The 27,620-nt window shown below is 43.3% G+C and overlaps 1 protein-coding gene across 1 annotated transcript in view; it reads left to right on the forward strand.

Moving 5' to 3' along the window:
* Window positions 1-27,620, forward strand: part of GNAQ (G protein subunit alpha q) — a 290,054-nt gene that overhangs the window by 143,931 nt on the left and 118,503 nt on the right. The window lies entirely within an intron of this gene.

Consider the following 27,620-nt stretch of genomic DNA (forward strand, 5'->3'; position numbering starts at 1 on the left):
AATATTTTAAAAAAGTCAATAATTATACTTTGTATAGGGAGGGGTATACAGAATGTGATATTTGTTTTTCAATTTTAGCTATGGTATAAACTGTCTTTTAAAAATATGACTAAATAATCCTGGTGGTATGCAGATATGGCAGAAGATTGTATGGTGGAATGTGAGGGTGACTGGATTTGGGGAAACTCTGCCTATCATGCACCTCACTGTGTGTAGGTCTCTCTCTTCACTGTCTCCCCCTTTTCAGCCAAACTCCCCACCCCCCCTGAAAAAATAAATGGTGAGTTAAGTCAGTGTGACCGCGGTGTGGACAGAGGGTGGGGAGATTGGGGTTAAGGTTCTTAGTTTATTTGGCTTCCCTGAACGCTGCTCTGGAGCATGGCCTTCATGTTATGACACTCACCTTGAGAGCTTCCCACCGTTTGCATGACTGAAGTGTGAAGCGATGCCTTCAGCATTGCGGCTTCCGTGATTCTCCTTCTAGTTACCAGGAAAGGGGTGACCGGTTTATGAGCTCAGCTTCTGAGGCTCTTTATTGGCATCAAAATTGGCTCCGATCTATGAAAGTGGACATTTTCCAAGGCGTCTCCAGAGACCTCCATGGAGATGTATTTGCGGGAAGCAAATCCATGAAGTAATCAGCAGGTGGGGAGATGGACCAGGCTGTAGTGAATACTCAGGCTCTCAGCCTAGTAGCTTGTCGGCCTGACTGGTGGCTCCTACCTTCTTTGGGGGGGTAGTTAGCACAGATGATTGTTGTTGAGCCTGGTAAAAAGTTAAATTATGTTTACTATTACTAACTGCAAAGATGTGAGCTAATGTAACCCCTCACCCTTTGACTGGAGAGATTCACGTAGGCTGTGTAGAGCATTTAATTTCTAACACAAGTGGAAGTAGGTCTGGGATGTAGGGTAACTGGCTGACCTTCTTTAAATTTGAGGGGTGTTCATTATCTGAAGCAATGATGAAGTCATCTCTTTTTCTCTCCTTTGCCTAACCTGAGAATTTGGTTTTCAGTGATCTCAGTAGGTCAGCTAAATCACACTGAACTTGAAACTTTAGATGACCTGCTTTGCCAGGCCACCCTGAATATAAGTAGAAATGGTAGCTACCAAAGTCCAGGGGGCTCTGAGTGCCATGGGGAATGCCTCTGTTTTATCTGCAGATTCCTGGGCTAGTGGGTTAAGGTGGAACAGATATGAAATCGGGTGGGCAGTTGGAGGAAGTGGAAGGAAGAGCATGTTGGAACCGGCGTCACTGTCCCAAGAGTTCACCCCTAGGCCAGAAATAGGTAGAAAGTTCCAGAGAGGGTAAGTGAGACGGTGAAGACAGACTCATTTTTACCTTCTTTATGGATTTACCTGAGGCAAGTCTGAGCCTAATATCCTGTGTGAAGTGCCTGGCCCTTTTTCTACCTAAGAAAAGAAATGATGGAAGGCTTTAAATGCATTTGTGTGAACCACCCCCTGATCATGAAATCGGAACACAAATGAGAGAGATGTTTTGTTTCTGTGCTTAATTTGTTTAATGCAGGAGCGCATAGCCACGTTTGGATATTTGGTATCGTCTCGTCCCCTGGGCCCAGAAGCAGTGTTGGTGGCTGCCTTCCATTGTCTTCCTCCAGACATCGTTTCTTCTTCCCTGGCTCGCTCCTCCTGGCCCTTCCCACCCCTTCCTTGTTCTTATGTCTCAGGAAATGCCAAATGAAGACACCTGCCAACAAACTCCTAAATGCATTATTTGTAGTAAAAGAAGAGCAGCTTAGTGATTTGATTCCTATATGTGCTTTCCTTTGGTGGAGGGAATTTTTCAACTCCCGGGAGCACTGCAAATAAACGTAAAATAAATAGGCATCTCTGCCATTAGCCCTATTAGAGAATACATAAGCATTTACTTCCCTTGGGGGCCAAGTCAAGCCTCAGAAAGGGTAATAGATATAACAAGGTTTATTTCCTCTTTGTACCCAACTACGAGTAGGTATCAGCTCTTATACTTTGCATGTGAAAACAGATAGATGTTTCATTGTGCGGGCAAACGTCTGTTCGCCACTGTTACGGCCATTCCATTTCTGCTCTTCAGCCAGCCTCAGCTAAGTGGGATGTTGGAGTGTTGTAACATCCTCAGGGTTAGACCCCAAGGGAGGAATACAAAACCTCATTCTATTGTACCGTCCAGGACATTCTTCCTTCCAGGGAGGCAAATTTACTTGCTCTTCCCTCCCTCCAGTGCCTTTGTTGGGAACATTCTCATGACCTGGAATATCCTCTCACCCTCCTCTAAGCCAGATCTTCCTTCTGCCAGATTCCACCTTGGATATTCCTGTTCTCCTTTGGCATTAGTCCTTACGCCTGGGAGAGTGTGCTGTCAGTTTGCACAGCCTCGGGGGTGGGGGTGTGTGTTGTGTTGCTTTCTGTGTATGCACGAGCCCCTTTCACGTGTCCGAGCATGGTATGTATGCAGAGGCTGGTGTGCTGTAAAAGCACAGGACCAGGAGAGTCCTTTCTGTGTGCGACCTTGGGTGTGTCTCCATTTCGCTGGGCTTCATCGTCCCCATCTATGACATGGAAGATCGTTTCTTCCACACCAGGCACACAAGTTTGTGGTCAAGCACTCAGTTTGCTAAAGGGAGTTAAAATGCGCTTTCTAATCTGTACCTCATGTGAAATATGTATTTGTAGTGAGGGTTTACTAACGTCAGAAATAGTTTCTTAACCCAGAAACTGTATCATATACACATTTAGCAGCCGGCAAATTCACCTTACGTGAAGTGCTCCCTCAGGAAAGGGAAAGCCACAGCTGAAATGCTAAAAGAAACAGAAGAAATTTTCTTTTGTCTTTTAGGCTTTCAAAAATTCAGATCCTAGTAGTTTAAGCGTAATTTGACAGTGATTTTAGGAATTTTCACAGGTAATTTTGACCGTATATAATTTTTACTTTAAGTGCAGACTTTACAACCAAACCATAATGTGTCTGCATTTTATTTCACATAGTTTCCATTACTTAGCTCAGTGCTGAGTGAATGCTCAAGAAATATTGAATAATAGATAATAAAACATGATATAGCAGGGAGTTATAAGACTTCTGACAAACAAGTAATAGCATTTGTCTTTCAGGAAATTTTGGACACTCACGCTTCCTAGTGTTTGATTTGGAGGAACTATTAAAACTCATTCTGTATTATCCCTGGAATAAAGTAAACCTTTAGATTCAGCATACTTGAGATAGTAATTTAGGGCATACCAATGTTTTGTCCAAAGCTTTGGTCTCCACTCTTGCCCCTTGCCTGTACTGTAGCCATTTATGTAAATACACACACACCCTGGGGAAAGTTCAGTGTTGCTACAGTAATTAGAAAATCTCAAGTTGTCCTACAGGAGTACTTTTTCTCTAATGGCAGCTGGTCTCATATTAAAGAACCATAGGTTTCACATTTGTCCACTCAGGTAGTAAAACTCTACAGTTCTATTATAGATCAGAAGACAGTGATATTTTTATAGCACGCTTTGGATAACTGACACATCTTTATCACTCCATCTGGGAGTTCACCATGAAGTTAGACATTGGGAGCAAAGCAGAGTGAGGGTGTGGAGAGAGGGAGCCACCAAAAAGCAGCACTTGAATACCTTGCCTTTGAAGAAGACCTTAGAAGGGATCAGAAAAGCCCACGGCTGTCGAAGACCCCTCTGAGATGTCACAACGGATTTCCCCCCAACCCTCCAGCGCCCCCCAAAATAAAAAACTAAAAGCTCTGTGCTTTAGAGAAGCAGGGAGGAACTCAAGCCAGTTTGAGTGTTTGAAAATAACTTTCCTGAGCTCTACGTTTAGTCTCACATTAGCAGACTGTTGGGCTGGCTACTCGGCCCTGGTTCCTGAGCGTTAATACTGGGAACGCGCAGCGGTTGTGATGTGGGAAGAGTACAGGGCTGGGTGAAAGGCTGTAGTTCTCTTCTGGGGAACCCAGGAGGTATGTCTTAAGAAAGCAGAATGTTAGCACAAGAAAGAAGAAGCTGAATTGTCTTTCGCCAACTCATTTTTAGTTGCTTAGCTACCATGTGTAGCCTATTGTATGATGTATCTTGTAGGCAGAATCATAACAAAGATTTAAACATTTGTTTAAACTAACTTGGAGATATACTTTACATTCAGTAAAATGTGCCCACTTCAAGTACACAGCTGGAGGTGTTACAGTTGGGGTAAGGTATGCGCCATTGGTGGGGAAAAAGCTGGCACCTAAAAATGGCATCAGACTTTATCTGACGTTTCAAACGTGCTTCTTAAACAGCCTCCTCTAACCTCATTTATACGTCACAAGTGTGTTCATCGATATCACGTAACTAAGTCATCCCCAGAGGAAACTATTTAAAAATTCTCCGTTAGCTGATTAAGCCCATAGCCTTCTTGACCCAGAAGATCATTTTTTTTAATCCTAGTCTTAAAAACTGTCATATCAGCATATTACCTTCAAGAGTTATTGAAAAGAACCGGATGATGAAGGGAAGCAGTCATTTATCCTGTTCTAGCAGTGTTTCTTGCTGCGGGTGTTTCAAAGATCTGAAAGACAAAGTCCCCACTGTCATGGCACTACTTAGAAGGAAATCTCTCTTATATATACATGTAGGTACTTAAACTAAAAATTTCACATCTATCTCTCTATCTAATTAGAAATTCTAAATATCTTCAGCATTTTCTGTGGCTTGAGTGGTTGGAAGAACCTAGTGGCGAAGCGGGGAGACCCTGTGTCAGGCCTTGAGTGATGGGGGGTGAGGGGAGGGCATTCAGGAAGGGGATGGTTTCAGGCATAGAGAGGGCACTGGAGTCCATTCAGAAGAGAGTGAGTCACGTCCCTGTTGAGGGGTAGTTGTTCATAAAATTATATAGATGGGAAGTGACCAAATTAAGGAGCATTTTATAGGCTGCACAGGGAAGTTTGGGTTTTATCCTAGAAGCATTTGAGAGCAGTTTTGAATTTTTCAGCAAGGCAGTGATGTCATTAAAGTAGTATTTAAGAAGATTTAATTCCTGTCCAATTCTCTACATTTCTGTGTAGCAAATATGGTTGTTTACCAACTTAGCTAACTAAATTATCCCAAGAGGGAATAATTCAAAATTCTCCTTAATCCGATTACACTTATTTAGCCTTCTTGACCCAAATGATTGTGTTCCTATACAACAAGTCTTCTCTTATAAATGTTGTACGTGGCCCTGGGATGCTGTGATAAAGGTACGCAGTCATGACCTGTTAGTTTTATCACTCTTCCTCCAGTTTTCTCCTGAAGCGCTTTTGGTCGGAGCTCATTATTCCCACTAAAAGAAAATGGCTTAACGTTGAAGAGTAGAAAATATAATTATCTGACTTAGTTTCATCAGGCTTGTCCTACAGATTATACAACTAAATTTCGTCTCCTGAGTGTCAGTTCTTTGTGTTTTTTCCAATCAAAATAATGGTAGAAGATGTACATGATTAGTTTATTAAGAAATTAAAATTTTGTCAATAAATATTGACAAAGGCAGTCAGTGGGGAAACAGCTGAAAGTAATATTGTTGATAATAAGAAATATGTGGGCTAGGTCAATAAATATAGCTTATCTTCTAGTATTTAGCATTCATATTTCTTGAAGAGTTAAATTGTTTAAAGCTAATTTGGGAAAATGTCATCATTTAAGAAGAAACTTAATAAACTGTTTCCTTATTAAAATAAGTCTATTAACCAAACTATGCTACGAATCATTAAGTATCCTGTGACTCATAATTCATAAAGGTTAGTCTATTTCAGTGAAGGTTGACTTTTTGTTTGAAAAGCATTATTGCAGTTGGAAAAACTAGGTGATGATCAGCGTTGAACACCAAAAATTGGTGAAGTTATTTTGAAAAGTATAACCATAGAGCTGCCCTTAGATTAAATTGGTTTAGTAATATAATTTGCTACAATTTCTATTACTAAGTAACACACATTCATACACTTTATCCTGTGATATATACTTACAAAGATAAAGGTGTACAGCTGGCCTTCCGTAGCCGCAGGTTCTGTGTCTGTGGATTCAACCAACCATGGATCAAAAATATTTGGAGAAAAAGAAAATCCCAGAAAGTTCCAGAAAGTAAAAATTGAATTTGCTGCACACTGGCAGCTGTTTATATAGCATTTACTTTGTATTTACAACTATTTACATGCCTACGCATTATAAGTAATCCAGAGATGATTTAAAGTGTACGGGAGGAAGTGCGTAGGTTATATGCAAATACTATGGCATTTTATATAAGGGACTTGAGCACACCTGGATTTTGGTATCCAAGGGGGACCGTGGGACCAATCCCCATGGACTGTATTTTGTATATATGCTGATGCTTCTCTTATTGCATCTGTGACAAGAGGTCAGGGTGTCGGTAACTCCTATCTGTTGACTGCCCCTAAGCAAAATTGGCTCTGTTGAGGTCTAAAAGGGCTGATATTTGTGCTTGTGAGCTGGTAGTTTGGGGATAGGTTTATATCGCAAAGCTACCTTTTTGGCCCAGGTTTGTGATTTGTGCCCATAGCCTACTTGAGTTATTTTAAAGGGGCTTAATGATGATGAGATGTTTGAAAGGCTCTGCTTATCCCTGCCTGTCCCTGCCTGCCTTTTAGACCTGTCTTCAGCCCTCTTCCATGATACTGTGTTTGGGAATAATCCAGATTGGATAAACCAGTTCTCAATGGCGTACAACTTTAATTCATAGAAAGGACTGCACTTTAGAATCAAGATTATTTTCCTGAATGTGTGCTCTTGCATATGATGCTTTCACACCCAGTTATTGTCACTTCCTCCCATTCACAAAAGAAGACTGCCTTTGTCCTCCTGAGGGCCACCTGGAGATGGATTCACACCGTGAGTTTGAGCCCAAGGATGCTCTGTTTCTGCTTGACTTTTCTGTACTCACACTTTGGGATTTGTTTCAGATGAGTACACAGTCTTAATAGATGGTTTGACTGAAACATTTAAAATCATTCATTCAATTAATAATGTTTTACTAAGACTCTACCATAATTAGCACACAGTTCTGGTCCTTATTGGGGGATCCTTTATTTCTTTCTTTATACTCGGCCTTTATCCGAGGAGCAAAAGAAATTGGAAGTAGTTTAGAAAAGGAAAACAATATTTGTGATACAAAAAATTTTGAAATCTGATGTTGGCTTCTGTGGAAGTTTCAATTTGGTTGAGGGAATACAAATGAATGGTTAAACCAGCAACAAAAAAAGTCATTCCATGTTGAGGGCCCAAATGGGTGGCACAGACAGTCAGTGCTGTCTGATTATAGAGTTCCTAGGGAGCTTGGGTGCTCAGGCAAGAAGAGGTGGGGTTTGATCTGGGTCTTGAAATGGAGCACAGGGTGGAGGAGGGCAGGGGATGATAAAGGTTGATGTCTGCACAGGTGAGATATACAGAAAGGATGTTCGGAATGTACTCTGTCTTACTAAAGGAGCTCTGATTTCAACTGGTACATTCTTCAAGCTCAGTAACTACCTGTTTTAAAATCTTATATGGAGGACACCTTTTAATTCTCAGTTTAAGATGCAGGGCTTCTCTGGTGGCACAGTGGTTGGGAGTCCGCCTGCCAATGCAGGGGACGCGGGTTCGTGCCCCGGTCCGGGAGGATCCCACGTGCCGCGGCGCAGCTAGGCCCGTGAGCCATGGCCGCTGAGCCTGCGCGTCCGGAGCCTGTGCTCCGCAACGGAAGAGGCCATAGCAGTGAGAGGCCTGCATACCGCAAAAAAAAAAAAAAAGATGCAAAGCGTGAATATATTTCTTTAAAGACAATGTTAATAATAAATTCTAGACTACAGTTATCTTTCAATAAGAAAGACAACTTTTATATGCCACCATTTTTAAGTTTTTTATTTTAATTTAGACAAAATATTTGACTAAATATTATATCAGCTAATTTCTAAGCCTCTATCCTTTTTTAACTCAAGATAGTGATGCTTAATTTAAGAACTACTCAGTTTTTATATTTATATTCCTTTTATAACTCATTGTTGTATGCAACTGTGGCGTTATTGTGTGAAGTTTCTAGAGAAGTACTCCTGATTGGGTTATTTTGTCCATCGATATGGTTAATATATACCACTGATAATTGGATAATTTGCTTAGCCATGGCAATCAGTAAAGGTTGTCGACAAGATAACACAACTAACGATTTTGGCTGTGATGATCTGGTTTTATTTTGTTGTTGTTGTTGTTGTTAATCAGTGCCCGTCTTTGTTCTACCAGCTAGTGGTAAATAATTATTAAAAAGTAGAATTTATCAAGCATGGTTGCTCTTTCCCCTCCCAGGAATATTAGAATCAAACACTATTGTCTGTGTCCCCTTTGAACCATATGTAAACTTCTAATATAGCAGTGTTAACAATTTAATATATATTTCTCTTCAAAACAATAAGTTCTTCAAGGGTAGGGATGGTATCTTGGTCATCATTTTAGTTCCAGCGCCTGAAATAGTACCTGGCACAGAGTTACCTTCACTGACTATTGAATGAATGAATAAATGAATGAATGAATGAGCATCACTAAGGCTGATGATAATCGTTACTGACCTCTTTATTAGTGTTTTGTAGCACTTTCCAACTCAGTATTTCATAGACTCATAGCACATGAGAGCTGGAGTGATTGATTATTAAAGGTAATCTAATTTCCTTTCATTACGATGGGGAAACGTTGAGATCCAGAGAAAAAATTGACCTGCCAAAGGGCACAGAGCCTGTGACTAGGAGAGCTGGGCATAGAACTCTGGGTGCCTTGTGGTCAGGACATGTCCCCATGATATTCCTTGCCGCTGCCCACTGACCACTCAGCCTTCTCTCCCCAACAGTTAAACGTTTTGCATGGTTGGTAATGCTGCGTTTTACACGTACAGCTCCAAGGACTTTGCTCCTTGGTATTTACAGTGTCTAATTGGGTTATCCTGAAATAACATTTTTCTAACCAAGGCTGACATCTGTTAGAGCCGGAAAGTTCCTGAAGTCCCAGACTACAGATTATATGAAGCAAGAGAGTTTTCTTACTCTATTGGTTCAGTAATTTCACAAAAATGCATAGGTAAGAATGAGAGAAGGACCCTTTTATTCTCCTAATATTATAAATTACATTCTGAAAGTTTGTGCCAGGTGTCATCATTTTGAGCTGACTTGATACTGACTCTTGTCTTGATGGTTGGCCCTAGTGTCCTTTCAGGTAGGGAAGGATACATGCAATAGCAAAGTGGGCTGTTTGTTAAGAGAAATACATTAATAGGTTACTGACAAATGTAGAGGGATCCTGGGTTTTAATGAATTTGGCTCCATTTGGAGTTTAGAATGAAAAAGGATTAATTTTCTTTCAGTGGGAAAAAGCCGAATGATAAGGGGGAAGTCTGTTACTCTGGGTTCTAACAGGGGCACAGTCAAAATGGGGGAGAATATGGTTTATTTATGAAGAGGCTCTCTGCAAAGGTGTGGATAGGAACCACCAAGGAGAGTCAGTGATCTAGGCCAGAAAAGGGGGTGAGTGGTTACCAGAACCTGAAAAGAATATATTCGTTTCCTATTGCTTCTGTAACTAATTACCACAAAGTCAGTGGCCTAAAACAAGACTTCTGGAGGTCAGAAGTCTGAAATGGGTTAGATGGGCCAAAATCAAGGTGCCAACAGGGCTGCTTTCCTTTCTGGAAGCTCTAAGAGAGAATCCGTTTTCTCAGCTTTTCCAGCTTCCAGAGGTCTCCTGCATTCCTTGGCCTGTGGCCCCTTCCTCCAGTTTCACAGCCAGCAGCAGTGGGTGAAGTCCTTCTCGCATGGCATCCCTCTGATCTCTTCTGCCTCCGTTTTCCACATCTAAGTACTCTTGTGATTACATTGGGCCCACCCAGATAATCCAGGATAATGCCCCTATTTAAGATGAGGTGATTAACCTTAATTTGATTTGCACCCTTAATTTCCTTTTGCCATGTAAGGTAATATATTCACAGATTCTTGGCACTAGGACATGGATATCGGGGGCGGGGGCGGCATCATCCTGCCTACCACAAAGAGTGAGAGATACGTAGAGTTTGTTAGCTTCGGTGAGCCGTGGACTCCAGTTGGGAATACATCTAGCCTAAGGTAACCTTGCATGGAAGGAGCCAGGGAGGTAAATGCTCTGCTTTCAGGCCTCCTGCCAGAGCTCCCCCTTGGCTGAACCCGTCTGAGAGCCAGAAGGTCCAGGTACACTGCTGGTGCCGTGCAGTCCATGCAGGGAGGCAGGGGAGAAGCAGGGACCAGCGGGGGCAAGCAGAGCTTGTCCCACCAAGGAACTGTTAGCATCCTAGGTCTTGACTTCTGGGAGCCTTGCTATAGTTTCTTGAGCAGCCATTGCTAATGAGGTGCCCGGCATCCAGCTGGGGAGCTAGGATGGGAGAAGCTGTCTTATTTAGTTTCATGTTTCAGCCAGTATTTGTTTCCCTTTCGTTATCTGTGAGTATTTAGTAAAGTCTTCCTTAAATGGTTCCTTCTTATGTTAGCTACATTCTGTTAATTAAGAAAAGGTTCATGTATGTTCACTTAGACACCCGTGTTAGTGGACATCCCTGCCCCCCCCATGCCACCCTAGCCTGCTGACAACATTAATTGGTGAGGCCTCAAGGTGGTTTCTCCCCCTTCAAACTCCAGGAGTATCATGGCACAGTGTTCTCGTGGGTTGCTGTTGCTTGTGGGACAGGACAGTTCTTCCTTAGGTGAGAACTGTCCAGTGTGTTACAGAACATTTGAAATTCCTGGTCCCCGCCCACTCAATGCCAGTTCCGTCCCGCAGTCATTGTAGCAGCCAGAATCCCCGGGGGCAGGCGGGGGGTGGTGGTGGGGGGGGGAAGCAGGAGGCAGTCAGCCTCCCTTGAGAACCACTGGCGGTGAAGCGGGTGATATTTAGAGGTAAACCAACCTCCCAGATCTTAGGCGTATTGGTTATCTTCTCCTAGACTTAGTTTCCTCATCTGTAAATCAGGGATGGTATCTGCTTCTGCAGGTCACTGGCGTCATTAGTGACAATGTATGTGCATTATCCTTCCCTTGGGCATTGTCTGGCGGAGAACCAGGTCAGAAAGGTGGGCTGCCTGAGCTGCAGGGTTGAGAGAGCAGGATTGCCTAGGAGACCAGACACCAACAGATCTCCTTCGCTGCCTGCCCCAGCCAGTATGCAGAGCCTTGGGGGCCATGGGCTCTCTTACTGGGAAATATCGATTCTGTTCCAGGGCAACCTTGATGTGAAATCTCAGCCTACGAGTATTTCATGGCTTCTGTTAAATGTGGAAGAATAGAAAGTTAGCTTCCTTTGAATATTTTTTTTTTTTTTTTTTTTGCGGTACGCAGGCCTCTCACTGCTGTGGCCTCTCCCGTTTTGGAGCACAGGCTCCGGACGCGCAGCCTCAGCGGCCATGGCTCACGGGCCCAGCCGCTCCGTGGCATGTGGGATCTTCCCGGACCGGGGCACGAACCCGTGTCCTCTGCATCAGCAGGCGGACTCTCAAACACTGCGCCACCAGGGAAGCCCTCCTTTGAAAATTTTTGCATGAATTCAGGGATTTTTTTTTTCTTTGCTCAAGCAGTTGAATGTTTCTGCCACTATATATTATACTTTACTAAATCCAGCATAAAAAGTTATAATTTAATTTTGCTAGCTCACAAGTGGCTTGCTGTGGCCAGTGGGTCTCTCTTAAGACCCAGAATAGCTGCAGGGTAAGTTGGATGCATTTACTTTTTATCCTACACAGTAGGCCTCATACTTCACTGTATTCTGTATGGCTGGTGACAGCTTAACGGTACTCTAAAATAGCATTTTAAAATCTTTCCTTCTATTGAAAAAGTGCTGTTATATAGCCTGCCCAAATCTACAAACGCATGAACATCTCGTCTAGAGTTAGTTTTCTTGAACTTTGAATCCTGTTATCATTGTGGAACTTATGGTTGCCAGGGCTTAGAGTTGATATCTATATGTTAAGAAGCAAAGCAACGGCTGCTTCTTTACGTTAAAGCAAAGATTCCACATTACACAAACGGAGGTGATTTTTAGATTATGTTTTCAAGTTTCATACTAATGGGTTAATAAGCTTGATCTGCTTTTTATTATACACAGCGTGGCCAAACAGAGATGGATCAAAGTATGGAATTGAATCCGTGAAATTATTAAATGTATCATTATTTTACATCCACCTATTTCTGTGGTGACAGCAAAACAAACCACGCATTAGGGGAGTGAATAGGTTAACTCTTCTGACTATACTGTAAGGATATACCTTCCTTGGCTGTTAGTTTATGGGTTTCATTTTGTTGTTATTCATCAGCAATATGTGAAGTGTCAGAATTTTGCTACAGAATAGTAATCCCCAGAAGAGAGGCCTTGTGTTCAAAGGGGACTGGAGAACACATCTTCTACGAGTTGGTATTTAAGCAGGTGTAGGCACTCACGCAGGCGATGTGAACTTAGCGAAGTCAGCACAGGGGGACCGTTTGGGGGAGGAACAGGCAGGACTCTGCTAATGTGGTTGATTGTGTAGGGCAAAGGCACAGAAACAGTCCACGAAGCGGAGACTCGTAGCTGGTATGATGGGACCCAAGTATAAAGATGGAATGACAGTAACAGAAACAGGAAAATCAAGAGGAGGCCAGGGAAAGAAGTTAATTGACCTGAGGTGCACACAGCCCTCCCCGGGTTAGAGCAGTAAAGCGGCAGGCCGTCACAGAGCAGGTCCAGGATCTTTGAAGGAGGAGTGGGCTGGAGAAGCCAGACGCTTGGGCGTTAATAGCTGTGGCTCAGCAAACGGCCAAGACGTCAAGGGCAGAGAGAAAAACAGTGGACTAGGCATAAAATTCTGGAGGAATGATTGCGCCCAGAGGTCAGCCAGAGGAGAGAAAGTGGCCAAAGAGAGTAAGGAGGCAGGGCTAGAGGGGTTGCTGGAGAACCAGCCAGCACTTTCAAGAAGGAAGAGTGACTAGTGGTGTCAGATATTACAGAAGAGAATGAAGACTGAGGCCGCAGGTAGGCCTTTGGAAACTTATAAAAGCAATGTTGGCCACCCATTGAGGGCAAAAGATGGATTAAGAGAGAGGAATTAGGGAATCGTGAGAAGTGAAGACACCAACCCCTTGGCCTGGCAGGGAAATGAAGGTAGCAGTAGTCACACCAAGTGGCAGAGAGGGACTGATTTTTAGCATCAGAACCCTGCACCGACTTTGATTTGCTCATTACTGTGGATGTGGAGCAGTGGTCCCCAAGTGGGGCGGTCCCCAAGAAGCTCTCCCAGGTCAGTGGCCCAGGTTCCATGTCTCTGGAATGAGAATTCCAGTGCCAGAGGATGAAACACAGAACCTACACTACTTTCCGGTCTGGTGATTTAATCCCGCGATTGAGCCAGGGCTGAGAACCATCCCCTCCCCCAATCTGTGTGCTACTTGCTAAATGGGGGCGAGCCGGGAGCACCGCTGTGGAAAGCAGGAAGGGTCGATTTCTGCTCCTAGGTTCACAAGCGGGACTGTGGTGGGAACGCGGTGGCAGCTCCGACACGGTGCTCGCTCTCATCCACGGGCTCTTTGTAAATCAGAGGCTGGAACAAACAGAGCTGACAGCTCTGTTTAAAAAAGCTTTGGGGGAGTTTGTAAGGAAATAAAAAGAAGCCTAATGCTATGTGAAACATGTAACCTATATTCAAAACCGAAAAGAGCGTTTATTGCCTGCTCAACGTGCTTTACCTATAACTTGTTTTTTCATTAAGTTAAACAGCAGAAAAGAAAATGGCCTTTTAAAAAGAGCAAAAAGGTTTTTTCTTTTTTTATTAACAGGCGTTAACATTCAGGGCAGGAATTTAGGTAGATGCCTCCCTCCTACCCTCCTCGTCCTTTGGACTGTAACACAGTGTGTATGTACCACGTAGGGTCTGGATCCCTGCAGGTTAAACAGAGATCTAGATGAGAAGTGTGATGTTGTTAAAAGTGTCATTTCAGGGAACGGTACACCACTAACCTCACAAAGCTAAGAGATGTAGGCCAAGCTTTAGATCCCTGTTGAAAATAATTGAATTTAACAACAGAGAATTCCATGTTTGGTAAAGAAAAGGGCCCGAGGTAGTAAGATGCTAAGGCCAGCGGTGATGAAGAGAACCCAGACAATTCCATGTTTGGGTTTTCCAGCTCACTTGAACCTGCATGGGGCTGAATTTCCCTCCCTCGTTTTCCCCAGTTGCCCTGCTTCACCTCTCAGCTTTCCTGCCGTTTTAGAAGAGGTGGTGTTGTATTACCAAGAGGGTCCACTTTCCCTTTTCCATGATGATGGAAGGGAGAGTTCAGTGAGAGGGAATTTGGAAGAGGTTTGGATCCAGATGGTAATAACACATCTTGATTTCACGGATTATTTCCTCCCTCTTCACAGAATTCCCTTTCAGTTGAACCAATATTTAAAAGAACTGCTGATAAGAGGTCAGGTTTAAATCCCTTCTTTATTTCATGTTGTTGGTTTTCAAGGTAAAATAATGAAACGGTAACAAAGGCTTAATTGATACACAGACTGACTGTTCCAGGAATAATTTTTACTTGCTTACTAAGCAGACCCATTTAGAAAGTACTCAGAGTATAGATCATAAAATAAAAATAACTTTAAAGTAATTGTCTAAAGACGTCATCTTGCTGTACACCTGAGGCTCAACACAACACTGTAAATTAACTATATTTCAGTTTTTAAAAAATGGTTTAAAAAAAGGTGAAAAAAAGTCCTCTTAATTTTGACAGTCTTTCTTTGTCGTTTCCCTTCTCTGCCATGGTCATGTTGGAAGAGTTTAATTTGTGTTTCTCAAGTGATCTTAGGATATCATGTAAGGGGAAGTCTGGGGTGAGCTCCATCCTCTTAAAGGTGTTCTCCATCAGAAAACAGTCACTCAGATGTCATATGCTGCCAGATGTAAATTGTTTGTGCCTGAAATACTGATATTAGTTACTACAGAAAAAATTCTAGTTTACAGTTTGTTTAAAGATTGAGACAATCTACCTAATTACTTGTTAGTAACAGTTTAATATATAATAGTTTAATAAGTTTATATATATATTATTATACATATAAGGATACATATTATAGATATCCTTCATTCCTAAGAAATGTATATGTATTCAGCTGAGGCTGAAGTGACAAGACTGAGAACCTAGACGCCTCTTCAGTCCCTCCAGAGTTGGTGGTTCACAATAAGGTAAACCATATCCTTAAATCACAGCCTCTGCCCACACCAGTCAGAGAATGAAAATACTTGTGTAGGCTCAGGAATGCCTTTAATTGAAAAGCAGGCACTTTCCATGCCAAAATATAAAGCAGATATAAATGGTATTTAGATTATTGATTCATTCAACAAATATTTAGTAAACAAAACCCATGAGCCAAGCCCTATGCCAGGAATTTAGTTGTAGTTTGTGTTATTTTCTTACTCCTTTGACCAGAAGGTTTACTATATGTATATTTTGATTAAAGTCTACAGTAAATATAAGAACTAATTATAAGAATTAAATGCCTTTCTGTGTTTAATGCAATCACAAAATATCAATAGATGCTTCTGATTGACTCACTTCCTTTTTTGTTCTCATATTACAGCCGGTCATGACATATATAGCAAATGGCAGAGGGCTTCTCTTTATGGTTCATTTTATTGCATTTTTTTATTATTGGAAGGTAGTGGAACTTTCACTAGGAAATTAAAACTCAACATCATTGCCCTTAAATGTTTTAATAGATTAACATTACCAGTGATGGCATCTGCTTCTGCATGTTTAATCATGGGATTTTTATTCCAATGATAGATATGTTCCATGTTTTCATGCAAAATAGATCTCATTTCAGCCAACAAAGAAGAAAAAAAGGTGAGATAATGAGCTAGTTTTACAGATATACCAAGCATCATCAAAGTATAAACCTGGAAAATCATTCTTTGGGGACTGTGATTTAAAACCTAGCTTACTTCTCTAGCCAAGAAGCCACAGAAGCTTTAGTTTGCTTTTATTGATTCCTATTTTTTATGAAAGGGAACTTTCTGTGGGGGGAAAAAATGTTTTTTAAGTCTTTAACAAGGTTCTCTGTGCTCCCTTTAATTATTTGTATCCTCTACAATTACTTTTGCTGGCTTAATCCTAATTTTTCCTGCCCCTGCCCCCATAATACCAAGTTTCCTATCTCCTCTTGTTTTCCTTCTATATTTCCATTTGTGTTTTCAGAGAAATTTTTTCACTAAGATGCCATCTGACCATTCTTAGGAAACAGTTCTGTGTAATTTCTTTGGGACTGGGACGAGGGCACAATGGTACTTTCATATCATGCCATTGAAGTCATTTCTGGGGCAAAAGGCAGTAACCAATAAACTATTGGCAGAGCTTTATCAAATACGCTCATTTCCTAGTTTTGAACTGCCCATTTCCCAGAAAGACTGGTTATTTGTTCTTTGAAAATATAGGGTTAGGTTTTTTTTCCCCCTCAGTTAAACTAAACGTTTCTATTCCACACAAAGCATTGAACTTCTAGGTGAGCAAATCTTACATGTAATTTTACTTTCTTAATAGAAAAGCAGAATCAATACCTTTGTCATGCATACCATGCCAGCCAATAAATTATACCAGCTGCACCTTTGAGCTGCACCTAGAGATTGTACGAGGTGCACCCCTCCAGCAGAGGTGCATGATCGCACTGGTCTACATAGAAGGAAAATGCTTGCCTTGGCCTCATCTCCTTAAAAGACACTCAGACATTTGTTCATGAATGAGTAGAGCAGTCCAGGGCAGAGAAAACAGGACGTTTTCACATCCTGCTACGTTGTGTCTGGCTTTTGGGGCCATTTAAAAGGAAAGAGTAAGCATGAGCAAATGAAACCCGAAGCAGTGAATGAACAGATAACTCCCCCAGTGTGCATGTCACTGGCCATCTGTGTTTAGTCTGGCCATGTGACGAATATTCCTGTTTTCATTTATTTTGAGCTCTTCATTTATTTTGAGCATTTCCTGATAATTTCCATAGCAAGTATTTCCAGAATTTTAATTTTGAAATTGATGTAACCTGTAATTTCTAAGAAGGAAGTGGGGCTGTCAATTCATCTAACCTTGAAGTTGATCAGTTCTTTATTTCTAATGAGACAGTGTTCTTCAGCCATTGCACCTTTTAATAATCTTAAATACATTCATCTCTGGGCTACAAGTGATTTTACAAAAACAGAAACTGAGTACTTTTCCAGAAGCGAATTCAACAACCCTTATGCTTATGAGTCTACATTTAGAGTTACAAAAATATAAAGGATGGGCTTCCCCGGTGGCGCAGTGGTTGAGAGTCCGCCTGCCAATGCAGGGGACGCGGGTTTGTGCCCCAGTCCGGGAAGATCCCACATGCCGCGGAGCGGCTGGGCCCGTGAGCCATGGCCTCTGACCCTGCGCATCCGGAGCCTGTGCTCCGCAACGGGAGAGGCCACAACAGTGGGAGGCCCGCATATGGCACAAAAAAAAAAGAAAAAAGAAATATATATATATATATAAAGGACGTAAGGGAGACGTGTGATCCGTATGAAATAGTGGCTTTATATTTGGGTTGCAGGATAAAAATCAGAAACAGATTCTTCCAATTTAGGCTCAAAAATAGTTTGAAACCCCTAACTCAGTTTTTCCTATAGCAACAACTTGTCATTATCATATCAACAGATCGCAGCAAGCTCTGTCCTCTTGCCTGGAGGTGCTCCAAAATTCATTTAGGTGGTTTATGTAATAGTGGAAAGATTCTTAGAAATGGGACAGGCTGAACATAAGGTAATTGCTTTTTTCTAATGAAATAGCGCCGTCGTTTTTTTTTTGTTGTTGTTGTAATTTTACAAAGATCCTAAATTGAAATTTAGTGGAATAATAGGACACTCAGGTGTAGCCATTGTACGCTGTTCTGTATTATACCTGGCATGTCTGTATCTGTGACTTATGGTTGTGAATACATAGGTTCCTTTTTCAAACTGCAAACTGATCCAGATTTCTCAGGGTATGACACAAAATCTAGCATGACAGTGGCCCTTCTGATCTATCTGTACTGTCAGAAAGGCTGTCAAGTTCTTGGTCAAGAGAATGGTCTCCATGGTTGTACTTTCATGGTAGATGGTTTTGAAAACAAAATGTTATTATGCTCACTGTTACCGAAGTCAGGATCTGTTATTCATCCAGTAGCATAAATAATAATAACTAACTTTATTAACTGTTTGCCTTGGACTAGGCCTTGTTAATACTATCTATGTACGTTATTTCATGTAATCCCCATACATCCCTTTAAGATAACCAGCCCTATCCCTGTTTTCAGATGAAGAGCTAAGAAGTTCAAAATATGCTGGAAGAGTCACACAGTAGTATACCTCCAGCTCAGATCTGACTCCTGATCTCCTACCAACAGATTCTCTGTTTTTCGGGGTTAAAAGACTGTGAAGCAGGAAAGTGACATGTAGTGTGCTCTTCTCAAATTTTCTTCCAGTTGGCATCATTTGGTTGATAACAGTTCTGTCTGTCTTTTCCTTTTCTACATTAGCATCAATTTTTATAGAAAGAGAAAAGAAAACACATGTGGCCTACTGAAAGGTCTTTTCTCCATCTGTGCATGCCTGAAGGTATATGCTAAGAGAGCCACTATTTTGAGAGCCTCACCACAGACTGCCAGGATATAAACTCTTCAACCTTATTTTTTCTCAATTTCTCCACCGGTAAAATGGAGATCAAGTCGCCTTTGCCTGGACATCGAAGTACAAAATGAGGGATTGATGTCAAGGTCTTTCAGCTCTTTAGAAAAAGTATAACTGTAAATACAAGGCCAGGGATATAATTGCAAATAGAACACTGTGAGGTTTCCTCCTCAGATACTGAGATACCTGAGCCGCCTGCAAAAGGTACTATGTTGTGGAGGACAAAAGAGAAGGGTTGGGAACAAGAACTCTGTGCTAGTAGTCTTCCCAAGGCCCCACAGCTGAATAGCGATGCTTCCTGGAGATGATATATGGATACCCGGAAAGAGGATGTAAATTCACGTTGCAATGAAGGGCTGGAAGAGCCAACCGTTTGAATCCTGCTGCTGGTGGAGGCTGTGAAAACCAGGAGCAGCCCACCCAGTTCAGTGGGCGTGGGGCTCCCAGGCCTTAACAGGGCAGAACAGGTTGGCAAACCGTGGTTGCCATGGTTATTCTGCCTCTGCACAGTTACACTCCATCCCTTTTCCTCATCGCTCTGCCAAAGCTCTTGTGCCTCTGAGCTCCGAGTCCAGGCAAAGGAGGCACTGTCCTAAGTGGGTAAAAGTGGTCAGGTGGCACAACGGACAGTCTGTTGAAATGAGAGCGGGGCAGAATGGTGTAATTTCTTCTCTGCATATATAAATGAGAGTGTTCTTTCAGCGAGAGGAGGAAATTCTGTCCAGATTTACAAAAGCATGGACCTTACCTGACCAAGTTGGGTACAGGCAAACCAACCCTGCCCTCTTTTTGAAGTTCTGGTTGTTTCCCATTTCATGCTCTTTTTCATCACGAAATGTGAACTCCTGATTCTGTGTTAGCAGCAGAACCGCATTACAAATAATCTTCAGCAAAATCTCGCTTTCCATATCCTGTTGACTCTGGCACATGCTCTGTTTACTTAAGCGCTCAGTTGATAAGAACAGGAATCTTTGCTGATTTTCACCGAGGGTTGAAAGAGAAAGCCTCATAAGTCAAAAAAAATAACCTTCCTCTGAAACATTACATCAAAGAGGAGATGCCAGCTCAGTTGGTGTATGGGGTGTGCAATGCATGAGGCTGAAAAATGATGGAGAGAGGAGAGTAAGGGGGTCTTTGTAGCAAACGGAAGGAGGGCAGCAACAATTAAAGTAGGCAGAGCAAGCACCCACTGTCCCACTACATGCTGCCACCAGCATTTGTAATCACCTCCCCCCGACCAAGCGGGGGCAGTATTAGGAGGGGGGTGGTTATCCAAGTGGAGGCTGACAGGAGGGACCACGCGGGGACACAGCTTGCAGATAGAAACAAAAGCAGGACAGTCAGAACAGCGGTGTTGAAATTGGCTTGATGTGATCTACCTGTCCCACTGAATTTGGGTCCTTTTCAATGACCTCTAGTAAGGATAAGAATGACCTTAGAGAATAAGTTCTGTATACTCTCTAGGGGACCTGAGATCTTAGCTCCCCACACAGAAATACCCAGGTAATGATACATACCAGAAAACTTAGCAATGGATGTTTAAAATTCTCTAGTGGGAGAGGAGGTATGTCCTACACAATAAGCACCCTGTTTTTAGGGAGTTTTATTACAGAAACTTTTTGTCAATCATAAAGAAAAAAACGGGTCTTTTATCTGAAAATCTGGATTTCTGAATCTTTGCCTCTTAGATTTTAGGCAAGTCGTACAACTTTGCTGTTCCTTCCCCACCTTAGGTTTGTCCTTGTTGGGTGAAATAAACATGCATGTGTATGTTCCCCATCACAGGTTTGCATGGAGAGAGAAAGAGTGTGAAATTACATGCACCTGTGAAGGTCTAAGAAAGGGCAGGAAAAAAACTTTTCCCAGTAAATGTTTGTCGATTGTTTACAAGGCGCCGATCACTTTAGGAGCTACAGGGAGGAGGAAAGAAAAGAGAAACTGTGGTCTCCGTTCTCAGGGCACACCTCAACCCTGTGTGAGACTGACCGGGAGGGGATGCACATTTGCTGCGGGAGTAAAGAGGCAGGAGTGACTGTCTGGATACGGGCATGGGGAGGGGGCAGGAAAGCCTTCAGAGGAAAGGAGGCGTTTGAGATGGGTAGTGAAGGCCAAGGAGCACGAAGGCTGGACTGAGCGCGTGCAAAACGAAGAGAACCTCGACAGAGACAAGAATCGTGGTACGAATGGACTTTCCAGGCTTGGGGAACTGAGAGGGGTCCAGTTGGCTAAGATTAATGGCGCAGAGTGGGAGCTGAGGAGACCAGGAAGCTCTGTGGGGTTTATTTACGTCGGAAATTCTTTGTCCTGTAGAAGGTGGGAAGCTGGGATGGGAGGTGGAGGATTTTGAGTAGATGTAACGTAAGTGGGTTTGTGTTCGCAAGAAATAATCTGGTAGTGGTTGGAAGATGGATTTTTAAAAGCTCCCTGAGGGCTTCCCTGGTGGCGCAGTGGTTGAGAGTCCGCCTGCCGATGCAGGGGACGTGGGTTCGTGCCCCGGTCCAGGAAGATCCCACATGCCGCGGAGCGGCTGGGCCCGTGAGCCATGGCCGCTGAGCCTGCGCGTCCGGAGCCTGTGCTCCGCAACGGGAGAGGCCACAATAGTGAGAGGCCCACGTACCGCAGGAAAAAAAAAAAAAAAGCTCCCTGAATGCAGGAAGAGAGGCTAGAAGCTGTTGCTGGGGTCCACGTAGGAGAGAACGAGGTCTAGACCCAAGGCAGTGGAGAGGAGGGAAACAACTTGAGAGGTGGGTAAGCAGTAGACTGAATAATACTTAGTGACTGGAAGTGGGAGGTTCTCCAGGCAGAGAGGCGCCAAGATTGTCCACAGCTTCTGGCTGAGGCGACTATGTGAGTGAGAACACCATTAACTCTGACAGATAAACAGGAGGAAGACCAGACCTGCTTTGGGGGGCTTGGGAAGCAGTCGAGAGGTGTTTGGGGGACACATTGGGGTAGAAGACGGCCACGGACATCAGGTGGAGTGCCTAGCAGACATTTGGAAGTACTGGCTAGAAAGACAAGGTGCTACTGAAATTCTAGAAAAAGGGAATATAGTATCAAAGAATCACAGAATACAGTCTGAGACAGAGTGGTCAGTATTATCAAATACTGAAAAGAAGACAAGAGAAGAACTGAAAAGGGCCCCTCAGACGTGATCATCTTGGCCAGTGCAGTGTCAGTGGAGCGGTGGAGTGGAAGGTGAATCACAACAGGCTGGGAGCTGAGGGGCAGGGGACAGGTTGAGAAGCCAGTTCGGGTGACCATTTTAATTCAGTTTGGCTGGGAGAAGGAACAGGGAGAACTAGAAGAGGAGGAGTCCGGGGGGGTCATGGTTAAACCAAGGTTTGAATTTTAGATTCCACATGGCCACTAACTGAACTGCCAACCCCACTCCAATGTCAAGGCTTTACCTATAGCTTAGGAATTTCGGTGGCTATGAAGCATATACAGTCTTTCATAAAGGACTTTTCATTATTTCTAAATAATTATATTTTTAAAATAGTTTTAGGATGCTTGTTTTGAGAGTTATGTTTTAATTCACCCACCCCTGCAATGAGATAGTATGTTCCTTTCTAGAAAGCCCTTGGGAGTCAGTCATCCTCTTCCACAGTTAAATAAGTGATGTCCTGTGCTGCCGACTGGAGTCAGGGGGGTGCTGTCCTGTGACTCACGCGTTCTCATTCACAGCGTGTTGAGCAATGCAGTCGGTGCGAGTGCCTAATAAAGCCTGCCGAGGATGTTGTCACTGAGCTCAGATTCCTCAATGGGGCTGGATTCCTGTCACCACACATTCTTTATGCCATGCTCTGAGGCGCTTCTCAATGAAACATTTGTCCTTTTTTTTCCTTCATCGTGTCTAGAATAATGTATTCTCTAACCTGTCGTTGCACTTCACTGCCGAATATTTATCTCTGGTTCTAAGTTGGATTTTCAGTGTTACTGGAGTTCTTTCATCTTTCTTGTTCCCCAACAAAGAACTCCTTGGAAGGTGTTCTGTTCCTCTTGCCCCCTTAGACTGCCTCAAGGGGGCCAGAAATCCTCCCCAGTGCATCTTCCGATGCAGACGTTCGCTCTGACGAGGGGCCAGTGCCACATCCCTCAGAAGGAGGGGCAGAGGCTCGGCTCCCTGGAGAGGCCACTCCTTGTTTCCATCACACTAATTAATTGTCATCTCAGAAGGTAATGAGACCAATTGTTCCTGCGTTGCCCTGGCCAAGCCGACTCTGGAAGCGGTATCAAGCTGGCAGCTCTCCTGCAGTTGGTCAGGAACGCGTATCCCAGCAGTCTGCTGGGGGAAGCAAGCCAATTTGGGGTTTGATTTGCTGCTCAGAGAGGCCAGCCATGGCGTTGCTCAACCATACGACTCTAGTGAAATGACTTGAAGATCTGTGACTGTGGTTGGAATTTAGATACATGAACGTGTATGATTTGCCTGGAAAATGGACGTTGTCCTATCAAAGTGGGCCTGTGGTCCTTGGCCACGTAGCACATCATTGAACTTACAAGCTTTCTTCTTTTATTTACTTGGAACTTAAATGAGGAGGAGGAATGTGATGTTACTATACGGAAAAACCGTGTGGGAGGAAGACATTTCTGGACATGTTGAAGGAAGAAATAGCATTAGACTTTTCCCAGTGGCTTCACAGTGGCCCTAAGGAGATGGGGGAAGGTGGGGCTTTTCTTACTGCTCCAGACAGAGAAAGGAAAGCAAAAAAGCACTTACCCGATTTGTGTAAGGCTCGACATGGCTGGTACTTAAGTCCAGGACATCCAACGTGACTGTGTGGCTTAAAACGACACAGGCTTGAAAGGCCAGAAAGCTGACGTGCGCAAACCATTACCCAGGTCGGGGCTGCTGCTAGCACAGGGAGTGCCTTTGTGTGAATGAAAACAGGCGTCCACTTACAAAAAGGTGTTTCTTCCTGGCTGAACAAGGCACGCCGCTGAGTGGGCAGAATACCGGAAGGGTCTCAGCCCCCAGGCTGAGCCCACTGTGCACACACCTTTACACAAGGCACGCCATGCACAACCATATGTGGAGGACCGAGACGGGCATCTGTCCGGGCAAAGGACTAGTTCCTATGTATCTGCAACCAGCTGAGCAAAATCTTTATTTCCCCGTTCATTTTACTGCCAACCTAAAAACAAAAAAGTTCATCCGTTAAAGAATTATAAGTGCCCCACCTTCCCTGTATTCTTAAGGAGCTCCATTCTTCGAGCTATTTTTCTCTGCCTGCACATACCCCACCCGCCCTTCCTCTCTGATTCTGCTGTAGTAAATGGGAGGGCAGCAGCCTGCCCACAGGACGAGGTCTTGGAAGCAGTCATTTCCTCTTCCATCCCCTCCAGGCCATTCCCCGGCGTGTTTTTCGTGGCACTGGCAACAGGAAGGCACATTGAATAGCAGCGCTGAAAAGGCACTTTGTTGTTTATGTTATTACTGTGGGTTTGTCTCTGCCTAATAATTAGCGTTTCCGGCTTTCTGAATTTATTTGCCAAAACATTTTGCAGGGCTTTCGTGAACAAATAAGGGATGTTTCTAGACATAACTGACCACTGCCTTGCAGGCTGAGCAAACTCCTGGCGCTCTGAGTTTGGGGGAGGAGGGGTGAATTTGCTCAGGGAAAGATCATCCTAGTAAGGGAAAAACCTCCTAAGTCACTAGCCAGCATTGTGGTGTCTGAACAGCCGCTGTCCAGGCAGGTTGAAGTGGCCCAGTGTTCCTTGCAGTCCAGGACAGGTCATTGCCAAGGAACAGCGAGTCCGTGGGCTGTGGTGACAAAGTCCGGTTTGAATTCCATCAAACCTCGGCCTCCATTTCCTCATCTACGATACACAACAATACTGTTTGCCTAGTCTAGCTCACAAAATTGTGGTTAGGGGTATGTGAAAGAAAATGTATGTAAAAGTGCTTTACTAACCCTAAAGCACTGTAACAATGTGATTTATATTAGGCTCTAAAGATACCATTGTCCACGGGAGGATTAACCAAGGAGCGAACCGTATGCTCTGCATTTAGGTTAAAGGGGACATGTGCTTTATCTCTGCTGCATTTTCTCCCCATTTAAAGGAGGCAAATAAGACAGTCAATAATCCAGCCATCTCCCTGCCCCCTCGATGACTACCTTGCCCTCCTAACTAGTTCTCTGTCGGTCCACCCAGGGTCGCCCATACTGCTTTGGGCCCGTTGCACACCCAAGAAGATCTCACCCCTCCAGTCCTCTTCTTTTCGGTTTCAGTCAGCCTCTCCCCGCCAGCTTGTTCTTCTAGCTGGGCACAAACAACTCAAATCTCTGCATGTCTGTGTGTGAACGAAGGGTGAGAGGGTTGGAGGAGATCACAGCAGACTGCGGGGGTGTTGCACCTCGACTTCAGGCAGCTTTGCCGGTGGAATTGCAGGCCCTGACTTGCTACACACCTCCTGAATTTTCAAAAGAAGGCAGAAATCCCAATTTTTATGTGAAATTCCCTAATTTTTAACACTGGGAGCTAGTTCAATATTTTTTTATTAAAGTATAGTTGATTTACAATTTGTGTTAGTTTAAGGTGTACAGCAGAGTGATTCAGTTATCTTTTTTCAGATTGTATTCCATTGTAGGTTATTACAAAATTTTGAGTAGAGTTCCCTGTGCCTTGCCGTAAATCCTGGTTGCTTATCTATTTTGTATATAGTAGTGTGTACTGTTAATCCCATACTCCTAATTTCTCCCTGCCTCTCTCCTTTGGTAACCATAAGCTTGTTTTCTATGTCTGTGAGTCTGTTTCTGTTTTATATATGGATTCATTTGTATCATTTTTAGATTCCACATAAAAGTGATATCATACAGTATTTGTCTTTCTCTGTCTGACTTACTTCACTTAGTATAATATTCTCTAGGTCCATCCATGTTGCGGCAAATGGCAATATTTCATTCTTTTTTTTATGGCTGTCAATATGTTTTTTATAATCTGCAAATCAACAGAGTTCAGCCAGACAGTAAAGTTGTGAGCCACGTTTCTCCATAAAGCTTCTGATATGTGACCTTCTTGGAGCACACTGGGATTGTGCCTCATTTCCTAAATTTCCTAAAATTTCCTAAATGCTCAACTGGACTCAACTAGAGCATCAGCCTCCTTTTCTGCCTCTGCCCATCTGTAGCTTCGCTTAGCCGTGTCTCTTTGATCTGCTGTAACTACAGCTCCCACTCCAGGCAAGCAGCTCTTTTTTTAGTGGATGATGACATTTTGTAGGGTCCTTTTGTCTACACTAGCCTAGACCTTCTGATCCCGGGTCTCCCTGTGCTAGACCCTCCAAGGAACCACTCTTTATAGCGGGGTGATTTCTCATACCCATCGCTGTTCATCCATTCCTAATTGCTTACACCCTGTAAAAGTTTACAGTAAGGATATTTTCTTCTTTCACTGCTTCTGGGTAGGAGGTCATCTTTCTGATTATAAAGAGATGCCTGTGAGACTGTGAGGGAAGGATTGCAGAGGGTGGATACAAGCCTTACAATTATGTGGTGAACTTGAAGTTATTTCCCTTGAGTAACTTTAGGGGTTCATGTGAGGACATAACCCCTGCTCTGATGAAACTACTCTTTAAAATAACGTCCACAAAGGAATTGGGTAGGTTTTCTCATGTTTTCGCTGTGTATGTACCAACTTAATCTACGCCTGTTCTGGATGCCAGATGGATTGTAAGGAATTTCCATGATTCCATCTCAAGTTTGTAATGAAATTAAACACTGAAGGAATTCACCACCAGAGAATTGTGTTTAAAAAGGGAGGTCCAGCGCTAGCTTAGGTTCCACAGTTGATTGTGACACTTGCTGCTGGCTTATTACAGGGAGCAAAACAGTAGACATTACCAGGGGAAGTGAAATGCAATATAATTTTAGATTTTCTGACAAGCAGTGGAACCAAGAACCAATGTAAAAATGGATTGTTTTAAAATCTTTAGTTCTTTGAGTTACAGTTCCAACCAGTCACAGCCCTGATGTACTAAACAGTAATCTGATGTTACAGTAGCATGTGAAGGTTCAAAAACCCTTTAGGATCTCACTTCATCCTGTACTTTCATGATTAGGTAGGTAAAATAGTTTTTGAAAAGATTTCTTATTTTATTTTATAGATTAAAAATAGGCAGATACAGAGTTGTTCAATGACTTGCCCAAGGGCACACAGAGAGCAGGTGGTATGGTGAGATTCAAATTTTCATCCTCCATTTTTAATTTCTTCCTACAGTTTCAGATTTTCAGAATATGCGAGATCCATCCTACACTTAGCAGCTGAAGCCTGAAATCTTCCAATTAGAATGTATTCTGATGGTTTATACTATTCCTGTGTATTTGTCTCTGGTTAAAACACATATGTCCCTGGGAAAATAATATAACGAATAATATAAACGTTCATTCAGTCAGTTGAATGGATCTTTTTTTCCCCCCTAGACTTTATTTTAATGGGGGGAGGGTCAGAGTGGATGGGGCAGTTGAGGAAGAGCCTGAGGGGTCCTTTCAGCGCCTCCTGCAGTTTGCCTCGGTCTTGTCCTCTTGCCCAGGAGTGGAACCATTACTGTGGAGGTGAAGCCCATGGTACTTTTCTTTTTTTTTTTTTTTTTTTTTTTTTTTTTTGTGGTACGCGGGCCTCTCACTGTTGTGGCCCCTCCCGCTGCGGAGCACTGGCTCCGGACGTGCAGGCTCAGCAGCCATGGCTCACGGGCCCAGCCGCTCCGCGGCACGTGGGATCTTCCCGGACTGGGGTACGAACCCGTGTCCCCTGTCTCGGCAGGCGGACTCTCAACCACTGCGCCACCAGGGAAGCCCCCCATGGTACTTTTCATTGTTTTCTGCCAGGTGAAGGCTTAAGGGGGGTCAGTCGTACACCATAACCCATTGGGCAACAGGCTGTCACAGGAACTTGAGGTTGGTATTCTCTTTCATACC

Source organism: Globicephala melas, chromosome 6, assembly GCF_963455315.2.
Source record: "Globicephala melas chromosome 6, mGloMel1.2, whole genome shotgun sequence".
NCBI lineage: Eukaryota > Metazoa > Chordata > Mammalia > Artiodactyla > Delphinidae > Globicephala > Globicephala melas.